This window comes from Bombus huntii, chromosome 1 (genome assembly GCF_024542735.1).
Source record: "Bombus huntii isolate Logan2020A chromosome 1, iyBomHunt1.1, whole genome shotgun sequence".
NCBI lineage: Eukaryota > Metazoa > Arthropoda > Insecta > Hymenoptera > Apidae > Bombus > Bombus huntii.
In genome coordinates this window covers 122,803-143,465 of record NC_066238.1, presented here as the reverse complement: position 1 = coordinate 143,465, position 20,663 = coordinate 122,803, and the positions used below count along the sequence as shown (strand labels likewise).

Sequence of the window (20,663 nt, the reverse complement as noted above, 5' to 3'; positions counted from 1 at the left end):
CCACTGGCGCGAATTTTTCAAACATTTCTAACGTCTCCAGTGACTTTCCACGCGCTTTCTAAACACTCTTTCTAAACACGCTTTCTAAATTACGGTGATCGTAATTACGCTCTACTGCCTTTAAAAGACGAAATAGACATTTTATTCCAACGGTAAGATAAAAATCGAAATTTTCAAACTGTTGAAACTCGGCTCTCGTTGATAACGTTTCGCCAGACTCGTCTCGTGCACGACAAAATATACCTAGTACCGCTAACAAGGGACAGCGCGTTTCGACGAGGCGCGTGAAAAGAAACGATCCTAATTATCCGGGAGTGGAGCGAGGCCAATTAGGCAGAACGAAACACGGTCGCGTCTCGTCGTAGTTAACGGTGGTATCTTCGCGGTGAATTCGCAAACTTGTACGTTGCACGATATTCTACGTCGATGCCCGGCTAATAAAATCAACAAGGACGCTAGGACGCGACGAAAGCAACGATTAAGGTCGATAAATTATGCCTATCGTCGATCAGCACGGCGTAATGTGTATTCCGACCAGCCGATGATGGATTATGCCTATTTACGTGCTCGGTTTCTCCATCGGCTCCGTCACTGTGACAAGATATCGCTCGATTCCCGTTGTTTGGTTGTATGGTCCCGTTGTATGATTCCTACCATTTTCTTCCCTATCGCTGACTTTCATCCACTCGTTTACATTACACGCCACACGTTTCTTCTCCGGCCTGCTTTCAATTTCCCAGCCGATCACGCGGACAAAGTGCGCGCGGCGTTCGCTCGCCGAAACAAAGCTCTACTTCTTGATGAAAAAATTCCATCAGCCAGTTAACGACCAGATGATCGGAAAAGCACGCGGTGCCGATCGTCGATACGTTCGCAGACAGCCGACGCGACGGTGTAGCTGGAACGTCGTGTAAACCATGGCTCGTTAAAAGAACCTCGATTTTTTTAAGCAAATCGTGACATCGCCGCGAGCTCGGCGAACAAAATTCCTTTGACTACTGTTAATTGGATACAACGACCAGTCTAGCCGGTGCAATTTGTTTCATCGGTTTTCCATTCGGGACCGGCCCCCTCTCCTCCAACTTCCGATCAAACGAATTGGGTCGAACCGACGGGATCCTGTCGGCGCATTAACGCCCCGAAGACAACCGGCCGCGATCCACGCGCTGTCATTATCGCTTATCAGGTCGTTGGCGCGTCACGATGATCGACCGTGTCTATACGTAGCTTCGCGCCCATCACGTTAGCGCCAACAGAATTGTTATACGCGTCAAGGACGATGGAAACGAACCGAGCGAATGAATTTCCCATAGACCATAGACAGGCAGAATCGGAGATCGTTTCATACCGGGAGACACGTTACTCGTATTTTGATGGCGCTTTATTCCTGCAGCTGTCCGAAGTCGAATCGAATTTGACACCGGTTGCTTTGTCGTCGAATTCTATCGATTTATTCATTTTGTTCTTCTGAGTAAACCTTGCCGCAATGTATCCGTTTCGATCTAATTCCACTTTTTAAATATCATCGAACGAAAAAGTAATGAAAAACGATCCGAGATTCGATGTATCGATATCTGGCACTTTAAAGCGGTTGTAAAAACATTTCGACGAAGGATTACTTTAAATCTACCCGCCAACTACTTTTATAAGCGGCCGACGTTTAACCAGCCATAGATCGAGTAAACTTGGAGCGCGGGCAACGCTTTCAATCGTTTCGAAATGTCCGAAACAATTTTATTCGCTTCCCGTACACGAACGTTTAACAAAGGGAATCGACTTTCAACTACCCTTAACGCGCGGTCGATGCGCCGCAAGAGAATGAAACAAGGGAATTCAACAGTTTCTATTTAGCAGTCCCGACCGGAAGGCAAATGGACAGTTTCAAGGGTGAGAATCGATCGTTCACAGTTCGAAGGGTATTTACGACGAATCCAAACGATCGCGAAGCAAGCCGGAGTAACACGCAAACCTGTGAACATCTCTTGCAGCAGGAACAAAGTTCGGTAATACGAACGTGGGATCGATGGGGGAAAAAAGAGGTTAGTTAAACGCAGACGATCGAGAGAACTTTTTCGAAACCGTGGTCCGTGAAAGGAAGAAAGTCGGGGTGGCGGTTCGTTTGTTCAGTGGCAACAGTGTCGGCTGAAATCGAGTGGCGAGTACGACGATAGGTACTCCAAGTATCGGCAATCTTCGCTTGCTTCGGGCCAAGCGATTCCTTTGCCCGGTGAATCGATCTTCCGAATATGCGTCCAGCGAAAATCGATCTTCGTTTCGCATCAAGGACAGGCAACTGGAACGGAATCAAATTAATTCGAACGCGCAATGAATATTCAACGGAGATCATTTTCTCGCGGGGAAGAAAATTTGGATCGTTTTATCGCTGCTTGTCCGCTTCGATGTGACATAAATAGTCCGTTTCTTATCGCTGCTCGCGAGAAACGCTTACGTTTTATACGTAGCCGTCGTATCGCTTTTGTCTATCGGCTCGCGTTTTCTTTCTTATCATTATTATTATTATCATCATTATTATTTTTCGTGACCTACTCGCAACACCTTGACAAACATACATCCTCTTTGGCCGTGCGCGAAGAGTTCTCTGTTAGTTGGTTCGCTGTAAATACGTGCTTTCCATCCCCAAAGTAAAGAAAGTATCTTCATCGCCGAACACGCGCTCTACGTGGCAGCACAAACTTTTACCTCGCGTCGCTATCGTACATCGATGACCTTACCAAAGAAACTCGTTGCGCTTCTTGTAACAGCGGCCCTGTATTCCGTTGTTTATTTTTCCCTATAGCTACGACGCTGTCAACGGGAAAAGGTGTTTCTCTGCTTCGCGTCTGTCTCTATAAGTAGTTTCCGCTTGGCGCCTTGATATGTGACGAATCGCGAACATAGCAGCTGCTTCTGTCATACGCTCGATCCTAACACGCGCTACGTCTTATGAAAGAAATTTTTGTGTACGACTTTTTTTACGTGTCTTCGCGCGTATCATCTGTCCCCATCCTTTCTCCCATCTTTTTCTAAAGCAGAATTCCCTAGAATCCCTGTTGAGCTACAGTAAAAAGTTGCTATAAGAGGGCTATATGCGTTGTTCCTGTCGTTAACTCATGGTTCGGTCATCCTGTTATTTCCCATAGTATTTCATTATTCCCGAGGTCGACGTCCCGCCACCTCCGTATCGACCGTTTGTCGAACAATCACGCTAAACGAATTATATCGATCGCTTTGAACGTACGCTCAAACATGTGCCGACGATTGCAGCCTCCTTGCTCGCGGCCAACCGATTGGATTTTATTTGCACGAATCTCTCGATACGTCTATATTCTCGCCACTTTTTCACCGTTTCGCGACTGTCCCTAGTCTTGGCCGGGAAGTATACCACGTGTATCCCATTTCAGTCAGAGAATTAGCAGCATAAAAAGGATCCTTGTTCGATTTCGTTTCGTATCTAAAGTGTGACAGGAAAGTGAAATGATCGCGACACGGTTTTCGCCGTATTATCGACAAAGTTCCAACGTTTCTCGTTTATAAATAAATGTTCGGGACGTTTGTCGGTTGGTTGGTTGTTGCAGAAATTGACACGCGATTCGACCCGTCAAATTTATTAATACGCGGCGACGAAAAAAGAAGAAAGAAGTAGCAGGCGAGAAATTTTTCCTCGAGAAGCGATCTTTGGCGTGAATCGTTGTTCGCTGCCCTGGCATTGCCCTGTGCCCGAAGAAGCTCGATGTTCCCATTCCTGGAACAGGAAATTTCAAAATTAATGAACTCGATGTCGATCGGACTAGTTTAAAGGGCTCGGTATGGAAAGTAATTAAATAAGTATCGACATTTCGATATTGGAAACTTTCAATGATAATTCCTCTTTATCGCGGATGTCTGGCGAAACAGAATGAGAAGCCGTTTAAGTCGGCGGAAATAAAATTTTCCAAGTACCATACCGGTCGCGTCGTTGCAACGATACATGGTGTGTATAAGAGTATCGTAACGTTCGCGAAGATGTTTTCTTACCTTCTTTCGAGGATCTGTTCGGAGAATTTCGCGAAAAGAACTCTCGAGAGAAGCAATTGCACGGAGATTCCAAATCGAAATCGTCGATTGTTTGTTCTCCACTGGTTGCGATAGGTCTCTTTATGTATCCTTTATGCCGGATATCTGCGGATCGCGATAGTAAAAGATTTACCCATTATACTCTGTCCTCCGTACTTCTCCAAATGGTTTGAAACTGCCGTTTCTGCTTATCGATCTCTCTCTCTCTCTCTCTCTCTTTTTTAAATTTATATATTCCCTTGGAAATCTTTTAAAACGCGCGCTCCGACTTCATCTGCTTGACGTAACTATCGGGGCACAGATGCATCATGGGGATAAAACGAACAATGGAATCAGCAATTTCTTTATATTTCGGCAAATTGGGGGAGAGAGCAAGAGGGAGCGAGGGATCGACAATTCTAATAAAAAAATTGAAACGTCAAACGAGCCAAGCGTGAGATATTCTAATGGTGGCGATCCCGAGAGAAAAACGCGAGCAACGACCGGCTGGCTCGACTCTGGGTATAATTTAGCCAAATCTCTTTCGTTTGCTCGGCGTGGAACGTCGAAATTCGAATTCGAATATATTAAACGTTGTCCACGGCTGGCACGACGAGTTGGCGCGACACTGTCAATTTAGCGCGATGAACGTGGTTCTCGCGTCTAGCAGAAAATTTTCCCTGTTACGTCGCTAGCGCCGCCGCTAGCGCCGCCAACGCCACTTTGAATTCGGTCTGACAAATATTGGAGCTCGAATTACCGTGAATCGCGCCGTGAAGCGCCTACCACGACCAGCAAATTTTGATCTCGCACAGAGGGGGAACAAAAAAGCGTCGCGACCTGAATTACTGTCCTCTCGCTGATACGCGCTGCGAAATGAAACGTTACAACCTTTCTCACCTTTTTTACCTTTATTTTCCATTCGCGGTTCCTCTGTTTCCTTTCTCTGTTCGTTCGATACTCCGCGAACGCGATGCACGTTGTTGCCGAACGTTTCGTTGTTTGCACATTTTGCGAAAAGGCCGATCGTTAAGCGCGACGAGTGTCGAATCAACGCAATACCGCGCGTAAGGGTAGGACAGCGTAAGTCTTTGAAACGTTCTCAACATTTTTACCGTATCGACGCGAGCAATGTCAGTTTCGATATCTGTTATTCGACACGCGGCCGTTACCAACAAACGTGCTTTCCTCCGGTGTATCTATCGTGGCCCGACAAATCAAAGCACGTTTATCTCGAACCGTGTTCCGTCCGTCGGATCTCCAACGTTTTGGCGCAACCTTTAAACGCCAACAGACGATAAGTTAATTACTTGCTCGTAAAAATTACCGCTGATTCGCAGCACGCGTTATTAATATCCCGTTTCCATTAACGATTTGCCCGATCTAAAGCGCACAGTCATCGAGAAGAACGTTACCGTTTAAATTTCAATCTCCTAATTCGGCCTCTGCTCACCGCTCTTCCCACCATTCCCATCGCGCCCATTCAAATATTTTCATTAAAGTAATCGATTCCTACGCCGATCCACCATTTTTCCCGAATATCACCATTTCGAACGACTTTACGGCTGCCTTATGAAAGAGAATCGGTAGTCGAGATGCATTTCGAGGTTCGTGTCAATGAATCGAGATACAATGGACGCCTCTGATCGACGAACGGATCCAGTCGTACGACTTAACATCTACGATTGCACGCGTACACGCGTAACCATATCGTGCATACCACGTAACCACATCGACGCGGATAACAGGGAATCGATCGAAAAATTGATCCCCTTTCATAGAACCGCCGAATGAAAGCAACGAAATTTGCCAGTGTAATAACAACTGGCTAGACGTTCGACAAGGTAAATCAGTTATTTACCGGACAAAATGTAGTTTCGACGATCGTTAATTCCGCATATTTGCGCTCCTTTCGAATTTCCGCGGGCCTTTGTCCATTTATTGGCCCGGTCAGTAAATAAACAATTTGGCGGAATCATAGTACGTAAAATAGGGCTGAGGTAGCCAAGCGTATGAAAATAAAATCGATTTTCGATTTATGCCCGTTTTACGTGCGGTAGAAATTTGCCGCGACTACAACGAATACAACGAATCGATTTGACTTTGCTATCTATTTAAGCGACGGCTGTTTGTGCGAGCGTACGCGATGTTTGATTTTCCTAGCGAAAATCATCTCACCAGGAAATGAATAATTAAAAGGTCGTCTAACGCGATAAAACTTGAACGACGTTTGATCGACGCGAATCATTTATTCGTGCAATTATATCCACCGATAATCGAGTTTCCTCCGTGCTGGCAGCATCGGACGTTCAAGAGACCCGATGACTGTAGCCGATTTAAAAATTCCGATACGCTAACGTTTCTGCCGCTTAAAATTGTTCGCATCCCAGCATAAAGCCATCCGAGATAAAATGTAATTTGCCTCGCATAGATGCAACGATCGAGATTCGCGGACGCGATAATTTTAAATTAACCGACTGACGCGTATATTTGCTTTCCAGTTATCACCGACTGTAGTTATTACTGACGGCTCCCCGCGATTTCCTCATACCGATGATCAAACTCTAATCACCTCCGAAACAGTAAATGGTAAGACGACCTCGATGATTTCGTATCGTCCCTCCTGGTTAGACAATTAACACGTAAAGCGCGAAACGGGCTTGCGAAACTGCATCGTCGATACCGCACATTCGTACGAAAAAGATTGGAACGAATAAATTATGGAGATTGGTAAATACGATTATACGGAGATGAATTTTATGAAATTGCGCGCTTTCCCATATATTACCTTTCCTCCTCGTTATACGTGATCACAAGCGTGAAGAGAGCCGTAATGGAAATTACACTTATTTGGTCAGAAATCAACACCGCCGGAATATATTTGCGTTTTTATCAGAAGTTTCATATCAAGTTATTACGCGCTATTAACGAGGACGTTGTCTCCGAATCTACAGTCGAGTGTAGTCTATGTCCGAAGCAATCTCGGAATGATTTACGACTTACGCGGCTATGTTTGCGATCGTGGAAACTTATAACTTTGCCGTTAGGAATTTCAAATTAGGAAGAGTAGCCAGTTTATACAGGGGAAAGGGGGAAAAATGGAAAAGAATTCGCCAGTTATTCGAATTGCAAATCGTCGAGAAGCAAAATTGGTTCGTGTTGGAACGAGACACGGCTCCGGTTCGTTATTCGATAACGATAATAAATTTCGCGTACTAGCTTATGATAATAACACATGGGCAATGTGTAATCGATAACGCGCGATATCGTCGTCGATAATAGAAGAAAATTCAATTCGTTTCGACCACGAATCGTCGAATAATGTCGGCAACAATTTTCGATATCCTGTTCGCGGCAAGAATATTTCCTCTTTCACGTACGATGCAATTATATTCGCGTACCCATTACGTCCACGTTTTCTTATTATTTTGCGGATTTTTCGCGAATCCGTATACGTGTTCTGCTCGTCATCGGCGGTCTACCTTCCAATTTATCTACTGCGAAGCCAGCGAAATCGTCCGCCAACGTCCGTACACGCACCACAGAATACACGGCATAGGAACTTGCGTCGAGTTCCAGTGGAAGACAGTTTAATCCGCTTAAACAACTTCGACCTCGATTTAACCACCACATGGTCAGCGAAAATTAATAACCTCGTAAATTACTCGCCGTTTTTTCTTTCGATCGATAGCGATAATCGCTTCAAACTCGTCACGCTCGTCCACACACACCCATCCCACTCTCCCTCGCTCCCTCTACCATTTTACTCTGCTCTCCTACAACACTCGCTAATTCCAAACACTCCGAGGCAGGCGATTAACAAGTAGCTTTAGAAGAAAACGCTGTAGATTTTTCGCGGAACGAATTTCTAATAAGATCGCAACTCTAATTAACGTATTGACGGACGCGGGCTCGCGAAACCCTTAGCAAAGTTACTTCAATAGCACGTCTAAGTTTCGAATAGAACAGTGAATTCGAGTCCGTGGCGCGGAATAAACGTATCCTAGCCGGGCGTTTCCGTTTCCGCCGGCACGTTCATCATCAATAACAAGCCCGCGAGGCAAGTGAGCCAACCCCGTTCCTGCATACTAATACCCGTAACCGCGAAGAGGCGTCATCCCCTTGAACGCGCGAGTTTGTCAGCCGTAGAACGTCGCGCCTTGATTTCACAGTTACGAACGAAACGAACCTGATTTTCTTCCCAAACGATGCGACAGCCTGCTGCTAATTTGCCGGGTCACGAGTCATCGACGTGTTGCATCGCGTCATTTCGCGACGAGGGACGACATCGATTTTTCGTCGGGTCGTTTGCAACGAATTAACGCTACCGTCCTCGACGGATTAATCGGTCGACCGGCGACACGTAGGCATACCAATGAAATCCAGATAATCGCTTGTAATTTGAAATCCTCGCCAGATCTATAAAACGCAAAACACTGGACATATCGTACCTTTTTCCTTTTCTTCTCTCCTTTATGGGACTCGATGGAAAATTCGTGTTTACCGTCGAGTCCGTTGTACGATTGTCGTTTGAAGAGGCGTCGAATAACAAGCGTCAAGCATCCAGGCGAAACGCTTCCCGCGTTTCATAGAAACCGGTTACGTACGTGCTGCTTCGCTTTTCGAAGACGAGTTTATCCTCTGCGTCCGTCGACGACGCGGGAAATTTCGGTCGCCCGATATCTGTCGTTTATCGCGGAAATTCGAACAAGAGGAGGCTTTCTCCTATGGAGTTCGGCCGAGCGAAACCTTTCCAGGGCTGCGTCAAAGAACAAAAGTTCGATGATAATTATCCAGTGAATTTCCAGAAAAAGCTGAGTTGGTTGGAGCGACGCAGACTCGCTGAACAAAGGGTACGCTGGTGGAAACGCGCGCGACAGTCGGATAAAAAGAGGAAGAAGAGAGGAATTCGAGAAATTTAACAAAGCCTGACCGACCTGGAAATTTGAATGGTAAAGGGGAAAATAGAGGAACGCGGCGGCTGGCACATCTCTCGCAAAGAAGTCAGAGTGTGCGTGTTCGTCGACTTTTTGGAATCGAAAGATCAAGCGGTTCGGCACGTGACACTTTGCTACGCCATCGGCCTAACGTCAACTCGCACACGATCTTGTCTAGTCGTGATTTTCCCCTTTCGTTCGGTCGTCTGCTATCTTGCCGTCAAAAGTCCAGGTAAGCTTCTTTGGTATTGGAACGGGAATCCTCGTTGTCGCTTTCGCCGGTGTACTTTCAAAGCAGACGTTCCTATTCGTCGCAGACCTATTCGGTAACGCGTCGACTGTGCAGAGAATGCAAGAAGCAACGCTGGATTACCGGATTTTCGTACGTGGCCGATAACACGTCGACGCTGTTTCTCACGCGAATTGAAAGGGTAATCCATGTAAAAGATTGCACGGTTTATGGTATGGAAAGGCGACAAATACGCGAGTAAACACGCGAAAGATCTCGTTCCAGTTGACTCTGTCGAAGGTAACGCTGCGATGACGTGATAAATAACGATGGAATAGGATTACCGTGTTACACGCTGTTCCACCAGGAAAGAAGGTAAAAGGTGAAATGCTCTTACAGCAAGCTCCGCGTTACGATCGTTTTCGCCGCTTCTTAGTCCTTTTTCGAAACCGTATACGAAATATGTTCCGTATGTTCCGTATTCGAAATCATATTCAGAACACGTATAAAACGCAGGCGTCAGACACGTATAAAAATTGACATGGTCGAAGAACAGGGAAGTAGAGGACGAAGGAAAAGCGCAACCAGCAGACCGATCGATTCATTAGCCAGGACAAGTCGGCGTCCATACGTCCCGTTAATTGACGCATCGGCGGCCAGTCCATTAAACGTTGAAAAACCAGATTCGCTCAATTTTCCCGATCAACGATCCTATTTTCACGCACAAATACGATTTGCTATTCAATTTCAGGTTGGCGCGGCCGATTATTTATTTAGATTATTCATTTGTTTGGCCAAGGCGTCGTGTCCGCGGCAGACCTCCGTTCGAATCGTCGAATAATAGAAGATTTGAATATTCAGCAATCGAAATCCGGTTAGCCGAGCTTCGGTTAATGCACGTCGCGCGACAGTTCGATCGCTTTCAGGAAGTTTCGACGACTATCGGCTTCGGGTCGATGAATCGCAGAATTTCCGCGCTTCCGGTCTCCAGTATTCTCCAGCGATCCTTTGTCAGACGGATCGCGTCGACTGCACAAGATTCTATGACTCGAAAGTGGCATTTTTCCCAACATTCTTCGCATCTTTTCCACGCGACACAATCGCGAGTATTAGCGACATCCAGCGACTTTGCCGACCGGATGGACTAGACTCGAGTCTCGCTAAAGTGTCAATAAGTGTCACTTGCAGATTATAAGATTCAGATGCTTATTGCAATTTTCAAAGAAGAAAACCTACTTTCCATTCGAATCGAGACGTAAAACGACAGAGAGTTTCGCAAAAGAGAGGTCGTTCTTTTAAAACACGTTCCATGTGTGTGTGTGTGTGTGTGTGTGTGTGTGTGTGTGTGTATGCGTGTGCGCGGTATAGTCACTAGAGAGTTCATCGTAGAACATCGTTGTCGTAGAAAATCGTATTTGCTGCTTTGTCGCGGTATCGAGCAAATTAAACACGCAACGTTTCCGGATTTCGTGGTATCCAGTTTTACAACGAGCAGACGTCGAGAAGGGAGGACGAACGGGAGCAGTTCGGAAGTTGTGCATTCGCTTAAACTTTATTCAGTAACTTTAAAGCGAGCTTAACGATTTCGCGGTGACCCCGTAATTTCGCGAAATTAAGAGACGACCGCTTTAAACGTTGCGAGGAGAAGGAGAGAAAAAAGCGCCACGACTTCTCCAGAGTTTTATTTATACCGGTGTGTGTATTTGCATAAAACGTGGCAGCCAACCAGTCTTTCTTATTAAACGTTTCAGCCAGTCGCCGGCGTCGAGCAGCGAAACATCGTGCTGTAATCGCCGTTGAAATTCTCGCCGTCGAGAATGAATTAAAATTTCTCCCGCTCGCTCGTTTGCTGAATTATAGAAATTTTCCATCGGTTGAAAAACGAGATGGTGCGGTGATCGCGCGGTGTCGGAACGCGAATAATAAAAATCTCCGTCGAACGGGGGCCATTCGTTGACGCTGCGCGCCGCATTTCCATAACCGAATTCCGACGCATTTTTCTACAGCGCTGCGGCCGTATCATTCGAAAATAATTCGTCTGATTTCCCCGGTGTGCAGGCTCGTCGACTTTCTCCTCGTCACCGTCGCAGATGTAAACCTGGCGGACGTGTTGTTGCAAGCGGATTGTTTTTCGCCAACTGCCGATCGGCCGGGCCCACTCGAATCGGCATCGTTGCACCGCGTGTTAGTATTTGAATCGCGCAAAACGAGGCACGATTTTAGAAATTTCATCGACTCGCGATTGGCCAAGTCGAACATTTGCAAGAAACACGAGAGATTAATGGCGAGCGAGCGAGTGGTGGCAGAGCGAGTGGCAGTTACAGCGTCTGCAGCGGTGTCAGAATCACCGCTCGTTTCGGCCAACCTCGCATAAGCCACCGAATTCGGCTAAGTACCGAGATACCGGGCACACCTAATTGCTGCACACAACCACCTCGCCGGATATTACGGTTTCAGGTCATCTTGCGAGGGCAGCGATTTTTCTGAGTGGCGCGCGCGCGATAAGAACGGCGCTAATGTTTAATGGCATTGGGAAAAAGGAATTACTCGGTTATGAAAAAGTTCGGATTGCTGATAAGGAAGAACTAGTACGCGAGCGAACGTTACGCGTCAAGCATAATCGAAATATTTTACAGCTTGCGTTCCTTCGTTGGCAAAAAACATGCAGAAGAAACGGAATGCGCGAGCGGCTAAAACGATGAAAAATTATCGTAGAAACGCGAAGCTCGTTAATTATTTGCCGATAAAAAGATTCATCAAAATTCATAGCCCAACGGAACTTGGAAATGGAATTTCACCAAAGTCCGTGGAAACTCTTTGCTGGTAGAAGCGGCGTGTCTTGGCTTGTCGCGGCGTGTCGCGGCGTAATATTCTCCGTAGTACCGCGGATCCATTTAATTTTATGTCCACGACTCTGCAAAGTGACTCTCGGCGAGCATCTTGCTAGTTATTCGTGCTTCTTGAAAAATTTCCCACGACACGGGACTACGTGAAACTAGCGGTGAAACAACGTTGATAAACGAACCGTATTCTCTGGACGAAGAGCACTCGGCCGGAAGCGACGTTGTTCAACGCAGATTTAGTGTCCCCTGCAAATAACACGGCATTCCGACGCATAAATTTCTTTCATTCGCACGTTCGTTGCGTTACTTGGCCTGATCTCTCTCCCCCCCCCCCCCCCCCCCGTTCCTCCCCGTAACAGTAACGAACGTCCCGATTAGATTTCCAAGTGATCGGAAGCTATCGCAAAAATCAAATTACGCTATACGTTTCAACTATTTCAAATGTTGCAATAAGGGTAAGCAGACGCGGAATTCAAGCAAAATGTTTGCTGTAAACACTGCCAACGCACGCGCTGCGCGAATCTTCTTTGTTTAAAATGTTTGGATCGAAATTTTGTTATTCGTCGATAAGGCGCGGCACCAAAAGAACATCAAAATTTTATAAACGCGATAAAGCTGGTATTGCGTTACATCGATGTACCATCGCCGTCCATCGAAAAACTATGCTGCATGCAAAATACGAAAATCCAATTAGGGAAGTAAGCCGAAAAACGATTCTCGAATACACAGCAGAATTTAATCCAACGGATGCGTTGCCGCGCGCGCATCATAACGCACCAATGGAATCGATCGAGGCATTAAGCCACGGAAATCCGAGCAGCCAGCGGATAGAAAACTGTACGAAACGACCGGACCTTCGTCATTTCGTCGCAATTTAACCGAACGCCGTTCGAATTAGTCGCGATATTGTCTCGTCGTTCATCGATCATCGATCGAACTTTCTCTAATCGACGGGTATCCGGTTCGCCAGCCCATTTTCCTTCGAATCGCAAACGAAATAGCGCATCGCGGAACCGGCCGATCAATCGTCTATCAACCGTTTCAAGTTCGGAAAGCGTTCTTTCCACCTATCAGCCGGAAAGAAGAACCGCAAGCTCGTTTAAACGACATTCTTCGACGTTTCAAGATCACTTTGAAGATTCCTCGAGTCGTCGGCTCGTTCGAGCTCGTCCAAGAAATCCGCGGCTCGTTAGAAGATCGTCAGATCGTTTAAGGTCGAGTAAAAGACACGACTTAACGACTTGGCCGATCCGATTGGAAATTTTTACAAGAATCGTAAATTGAGCGAACGTCGGCTTCTATACAGTTTGCTCAACTTGACAGTCACTCTGCTCTATACAGTCACTCTGATCGTGTATGGCTGCGCAAGTTTTATCAGAGTTGGACGACAGACGACGATGTACTTGGCCGACTCAATAGGCATTCGGTCATCGACAAGTTAGTGACTTTTAGATCACGTGACTTGACACGGTAAATAGCAAGTAATTCAACTGCCTCGCCCCGTGTTTATCAGACGGCATGCGTGCGTACGCGAAACAGAAGCGCAGACTAATTCTTTCCTGTAACTGGACGTTAATAAACGGATAATTCACAAGCGGTACCACGAATGTCGTTACACGTGTCTCTGTCTCGATCATCCGGAATATCGACATCTACATCGACCGACCAACAACGAGAATATCGATAGCGAAATGAGAACGAGCGACGCGACCATATCGTCGGCGAATGTCCGAATAGTTGGCCATGAAACTTTTGGACTGGAAATTTTCCATCGACTTACGGATCCTGATCGATCGTTCGTATTCGCAGGTATGACACGTCCGCAAACGTCGTTTTGCTGATAAACGGCTCGGTTCAGTCGCGTTTAAATATCGTTCACACGCCCCTGGAAATTCCACCAGGCAATTCGATCGAGGACTAGGATTCGAAACCGCAAGTTACATATTCATCGGACCATTTTCCTTGACATCTTTCTCGTCTTTGCCGGGTTTTTCATTCGTTTCGCCGCGCTTTTGACCCAACGAGACAAAGCCTAGGTGTATACGTACTATATTACAGTATCGTATAGCAACTCGAGAGACGAGAAATAAAACAGTGTTTGCAATGAAACGTTTCGATTCGGCCGATATTACCAGAATCACATGTTCCAGGTGGAAACCTAAGTACCCGTGGCTCGCATTTTTCTTCAGAAGGTCGTGAATAACGTCGCGTTTTCGCAAATGTCGTGAAAGCAAAAGCAGCATCTGGTATTCGAATATTCCTGGAAATTCGGAGGCGAGACTTGGTCAATCGTTCCTTGGTCAATGGTTCCATTTACGATAAATCGGATAATCGAACATCCGACACCGTATTTCCGTCATCGTCTATCAGCTGACGGATATTTTTATCGGATTAACATATTAACGAGAGATAGAGCGGAGGACGCAAGAGAGTGATCGGAGCTGAAACTCCTTCGTAGTGTCTTACGGTGACGTAATCGGCTTATTTTTCAACGACTCGTTACTCAACGCGATCGAGCTGATTTATTGCCCGATGGTCGTCGTGTTTTCCTATCTTTGCCGTTGTTGCGCATCCGCCAGGAAACAAGTTCGCTAACACACCACGCTTCACGTGTTACCCATTTCAGAATACGCTGCTGTAAACTCGAGATCGAGAAGAATGCCGATTTTAGCGAATTACAGTCTCGTGAAATCGAATTTAAACGGATATCGAGCTAACGAGGGGAGTCAACTTTTTAACAGCCACTCGATGGTATCGCAATTACTTGCGATTTATCGACGAACCCGGTGGTCGAATAAAAAAGGTGGGGGGGGGGGGGGTCGAACATCGTTCGAACATCGAATCGATCTCCCCTAAGTATCCCGTTTTTCATCGCAAACACAAGTTTTCCCGGAATCGCGGTAATCACGTGGTTCTGAGCTGCTCGTCTTATAAACTTGAAATTATATAAACAGGCTGACGTGACGCGCGATTCAATGAAATCGACCTCTGACATCTGCCTTTGACAAACCGATTTATACCGGTACGTATTTTCGCATTCTCGACGCAATCAACAATTTCTTCTTCTACTGAATTTAAAAAGGTCTAGTTTCACGAAAGCTGGAAATGCTTTACAACCGGCCGATTGAAGTGGCGCTAAATGTACTGGACGTCTGCGGGATCTCCATATAGCTATTTATTATTTATGAGGCGCGGCTACGGAGTAAGGGGAAAAGGGCAGGGAGCAAAGAACGAGGTGGGAAATTGCACTGTCCGACGAAGACGACGACGACGACGACGACGACGACGACGACGACGACGACGACGACGACGACGACGACGACGACGACGACGATGGCGACGCGGCCGCGGATCAACGGGAGAAAAAAGAAGATCCCCTTTTCGTGGACGCTTATCTCTTTTCAGAGAGGTTGTCGCGCGTGCGAGATTTATCCAGCGTGAAAGGGAGATACTTCACGAAGGCAGCTTTTTTTACCCTGCTCTAAAACCATCAGTCCGAGCTTAACCTAAACTTCCTTCTCCACGTTTTCCACGGCAAAAACTTGGACCCAAGAGTCGCGTTATTTCGTGATACGCTTGTCGGGCACCGTTACGTCTATCCCAATATAAAGATATCAAGCAGCTTTCGAGTTCGCGATTCCGTAATTCGATAACTTTCGGTTTCATCGAAATGATGCAAGTATCGAACGATCTCATAACCGTTGCGAGTATTCGAGGTAAAAGTAGTTGAACACGCGTAGACGCGACAATCCCTAGGACTCTAGGCGCGCTTGAAGCGTGCGAAGACATCGTGACGGAAAGTTGTGTAGGCCGTGGCACGAGCGAATCCGTCATCTTTTAAAAGTTGTTGACGTCGTCAAACGCGAAGGGTTAAAGGTACCGTCATAGGGATCGTTATCGAAAGTAATTCGACGGATATCCTCGTCGCAGCGTGAAAAAGAAAGCGTCCCCTTTCATCCCCGAACTACTCAAGAGGTACGCGAAGGGTTTAGATAACGGCGCGACCGAGAGTTACTCCAAACTTTCTCGCTTCTTTCTTGGAGGCCGGCCATGGCGCTTTCTCTCTCGTCCCCTTTACTTCACCCTCGTCGGAACTCCTTTCCAGGCGCAGCCACCAACTTTTCAACGACAGTTTGACAAAATGCAGATTTCCTTCGTTTCCCTGACAACGATCGGTTTTTCTGCTTACCCCTCGTTCTTCCGTTCCTCTTCCGTCGTCTCGCCACTTGCTTCCGTCTCGATGTTGCGTTCGCGCGTGATCTGCATGCTTAAGCCTCTTCTTATTTTCGCCTGTATCGCGTTACACGGTACGGGCCAAAAAACATCCTCTTTCCCTCCCCCCTTTTTAACGACGGGAATACGATCCCCCCCCTCCTCCTCCGTGTTTCCGTTACACCTTGTCAACGGATGTACGTCTAACGCGAGTATGCGTATGCGATCTCACGATCGCAGCATCTCAGCATCTCAGCAACAGACGCTTTTATCCGACCCGGAAACTCGACGTACCGAGCTCACCGTGGATTTAACTTGTACGCCAACCTGAAGCCTGTCCGCCTTATCGCTGACTCGTACCACTTCAGCCGGCAGTTGTTTTCTTTCTTCATCCGTCCGTACTTCCATGGATTTACGGCAAATTTGTTTTTCGCTGCGACACGCGAGCGGGACCCGGAGACGCGCGTCACAACGAACGCCCGTCTAATGATAAATTATTTATACAACGTAAGATAGTCGATCGAATAGAAGAACATTTGAAAATTCTGATGCCCGCGAACCAATAGCAACCCTACTTTCCACAATTAAACCCTCCACCAATGTCAGAAATTTCGACTTCCCTTACACTTTAAACTTTAAAAGCGTCTAAGTGTTTAAGACTTTGAATGGCGTGATCGTGGACGATCGTTGAGCGAATGCAACGAACGGCCACTCGTAGCTGCTCGACATTGGTATTACTACCGTCCTCGAGGACCGAACGAATACGCGCGTTCATTGTATCCGGCGAATGCGTCGCTATAGCTGTTTGCGAGCACTCGCGGCGGATACGAAGCAGTGTGGAACAGGCCAGACTATTTTAATCCCAGTGCGCGCATTAGTACGAAATTACGCGTCGCTGCTAAATGACGCGTTCCGCGCACGATCCTGCCACTAACCGCCCCGCGAAAGGCGCGTTCAAATCCACTTTCGTAACATCGCAACCGTCTAAATATTAATCCTACACAAGCACTCGAGATAATAACACGACCGCTGCCCCGCCCGTGCATCGTTTCTGCTCGTTCGAAGAATATCTCGATTCCTCGGTTGTCGAGAACGTCGATTAAACGTATATTTGCAATTGGAACGTTTAAAGAATCGCTTGTAAAGAAGGAACAATGGACATGGAGGATTCCTCCTCGCCCGGTATCTTTCAATATTCATGCAAAAAGAATTACCGAGCGGTAAGTCTCTTCGGCACGGTTATCTAAATCCTCCACTTCTCGAGCAATTCGAACCGAAGGTAAACGGCTGTTCCTCGTTGTCGAAGGAAGGAGGGAAGCATTGTTCGTGTTACCTCCGATAAGAGTCCCTGCGACCATATCTACGCCTCTCGTTCCCCACGACGATGCGATTATCCGGCATGTCTGGAGAAAGTTATTCTTCGGTATCAGCCCGATATTACGTGGATGAATATTCTTCTGCTCTAAACCCGCCTTGCGAATAGTCCCCTATCTCTTTCACTTCGTACCCTTTCTCTGGTTTATGGGCTGTGGGATTTTTGAAAACGAAACCAGATAGGCAGAAAACAAATATTCCTTGTTCCTGCGTATCGTACCGTACTGCGATCTTCGACCAGTACAGTGGACGATGCAAAGTAGAGATGATTTTCTTGATGAATTCCCAAGAGACCAGCATTCGGACACATTCTTGCTTCCTCTTGACAAATTCGATTTTTTCTTTAACCAGCGTGTTTGTCGCTTGCCTGTTTATTTTATAGAAAAAGTGAACGTATTCAGTGGACGTACCGTGATGGAGGGGAAGAATCGTTTGCTCGACTGCTTTGTCGGAAATACCGAAACGAGCACGGTAGTACCGCTATTGGATGGATCCCTTCCAAGTGATTTTAAAGTTCTTTTCCGTCGAAAAATTGGAAACATCTTCGACCGGTAGCAGACCCTCGAAGTTCGATCCTGTCTCAAAATTGGACGCGGATGCCTCGACGTACGGTGTATAACCGCCTCTCCCTTCTTGCTGGCCTCTACGCGAATCCTTCTAACAATTTAAAACGTATTCCCGTCGCGAGTTACGCGAACTTGTTCGCGAAACGAATTTAAAGTTTCTCCGGGCGCGACATGCAGGTTCACAAATCTGATACTACCGGAAGATATCAAATTATAGATACGCTGATACGTACGTTTTTCCTTTTCTTCCTCTTTCGTTCTTCTTTTTCTTCCCTTTTTTTCTTTTTCTTTTTTTTTTTTTTTTTTTTTACGAAGCTGAATCGAAGCTGAAGACCAGAATGTTTTTACAATTTTCAGACGTTGTCCCGTGTCGACGATTTTCACGCAATCAAAGTTTTAAATGCAGAGGCGCCAAATGAAACAAAAAAGTCGTCACGTTGCGAGTGTCACTGCACTCAACGTGCCTCGCTTTCAACGCCGATAAACTGATTTCTGATAAAGATAAAGTCCAATTGCAAAAATCTAGAAGCACGTATTTCGCGTTTCGTCCTCACCTTTACCGGTCGCGTTTTCTCGGCTCCCCTTTTTTCTCGTTCTTTATTTCAAATAAGCGACCGTTTCTTTCTTCCTTTCTTTTTCCGGACTGCCAGCGTTCATGATACGTCCAGACGCGAAGCATCTCGATTCGTCGAACGAGCATCGACGAAGATCGGTCGTCGTTCGCCCCGAAAGCATCCAGAAAATTGCTCACGACCGAAACGATCCATTTCGCGATCATCTTTATCGGTGACAATATCTTTGATGGTTGGTCGCTGTTGGAACGGGAAAAGCCGATGTTTAACGAAAATGTGAGATGCTCGACCCCTAAATATTTTGGGGGAAACGCGTACGGTACGGTCGTTTACTTTAAAGATGAAAAACGTTTTCTCGATGGCCGTTGACAGTCTAAAGTGTACGAATCGCGATCCATCGTAGCTAAATCGTCTTGAAACGCAATATCTCGCTCGTTGTTCGCAAGACGTACGGCCTTGCGGATCAAGCGACACGTATTGCGCGCGTGGCCGCGCGTTACGTCTTCAACGGGCACACCTGCGCTCGTAGCGCGTCCTCGACGCGCTGAAATGCATAACTCTCAATTTGCACGTCGCCGGGAAGCGCGTTCCACCGCTCGATATTACTTCCCTTCCATCGACACACCGGGCCAGAGCAGCTTTAAATGTAAAATGCTGCGTGTACCGAACCGGGATACGCTTCCATGCTCCTTTTCTCCGCGATATGCGCGGATTTCCACTGGCCTGATGCATCGTAGAGATCTGTTTGATCAAATTTTCGAGATCCTCGGTTTCCTGTCGATATCGTACTCAAGATTAAGGATGTGAGTGGAGGAATTACGGGTCGTTCTTTCTCGCCACAGGCGATCGAAATTTAAATCTCCCTTCCGTGTATTTTACACTGTCCCCGAGTTGGCAAAATTGTTACAAATCCGAGATACAATAGACCACCGAGAAAGAGAGCCGGACGCTCCGTTCTCGACTGCCGACTGCGAGGCGCACCGAGGGAATCTCGAAGATGACGGCTTTTAATGCTCGCAAAGTTCTAGACTTGAAATTTAAGACGTTCGGTTAACAATGATTTTCGGCGGCGCGCACCGTGCCGGCACGTCGAAACTCTTCGGGACTGAAGTTCCAGAAGCCAGCAAAGCCGCCTTTGTCCCAGTCTTTGTTCCGATCGGAAGCCCCTTCTCCAACAAATGCGAGAACTTTGAGAAATATCTGCGGCAACGACCTGGAAAATTCAATCGTTTCGATCGCGTCAGTTTTCTACAGCGAATATACATATATTTACTACGAGTTAACTTCGCCACCCTTGCCCGATGAACTCGCACCACTGCGACGCCAGGCATTGTCATTGTCACGCGCGTGTCTTTTCGACGACGTACGTTTCCGAAGAGCATTTTCCAGCATTTCGTTCGCGGTCTCGGGTGAATTTCAGAAACGACGTGGCCTGCTTTTCGTCGCCCACGATTAGATTCGACCGACAGTGTTTGTCGCGATTACGATTATCCTCGAAGAGCAACTTTGGATAGTTCGACGTTTCTTATTAGCGAGAGATATTTCATACGTTTCAACATCAACGTGGTTTTGTCTCGTCTCGTCTCGTCTCGTCTCGTCTCGTTTGTCTCGGATCCTCTGAACAGGAGAGAATCCTATTATGCCTATTGCCTTCGATTTAATTCCTACCGTGTTCAAATCATCTTAGACGAGCGAATATTCACTCGTAAAAACGGCAATTTCGTTTCAACTTAAACGATTTTCGGTGGAACCGGATACGATTAATAGTGCGGAGCTAGTCGCGATTAAGATCGAGCGAACCAGTCAAGCTTAAATTTAACTATCGATCGCAGATAACTACGTCCGTTCCTCGTTGATTCGTTTCTTCGCTCGCGTGTCCTTCCTTCGTTGTTTCGGTT

General features: G+C 46.7%; 1 long non-coding RNA gene across 2 annotated transcripts; it reads right to left on the bottom strand.

The window, feature by feature from the left end:
- Positions 1-2,491: 2,491 nt before the first annotated feature.
- Positions 2,492-16,380, bottom strand: LOC126863350 (uncharacterized). Of its 2 annotated transcripts, none has more exons than XR_007689474.1 (3): positions 8,222-16,380; positions 4,015-4,158; positions 2,492-3,742 (listed from the first exon to the last, which is right to left on the bottom strand). It is a non-coding gene; the product is annotated as an uncharacterized LOC126863350 (long non-coding RNA). The 2 variants fall into 2 exon arrangements; XR_007690210.1 differs by having other exon boundaries at positions 8,484-16,380.
- Positions 16,381-20,663: the final 4,283 nt, after the last annotated feature.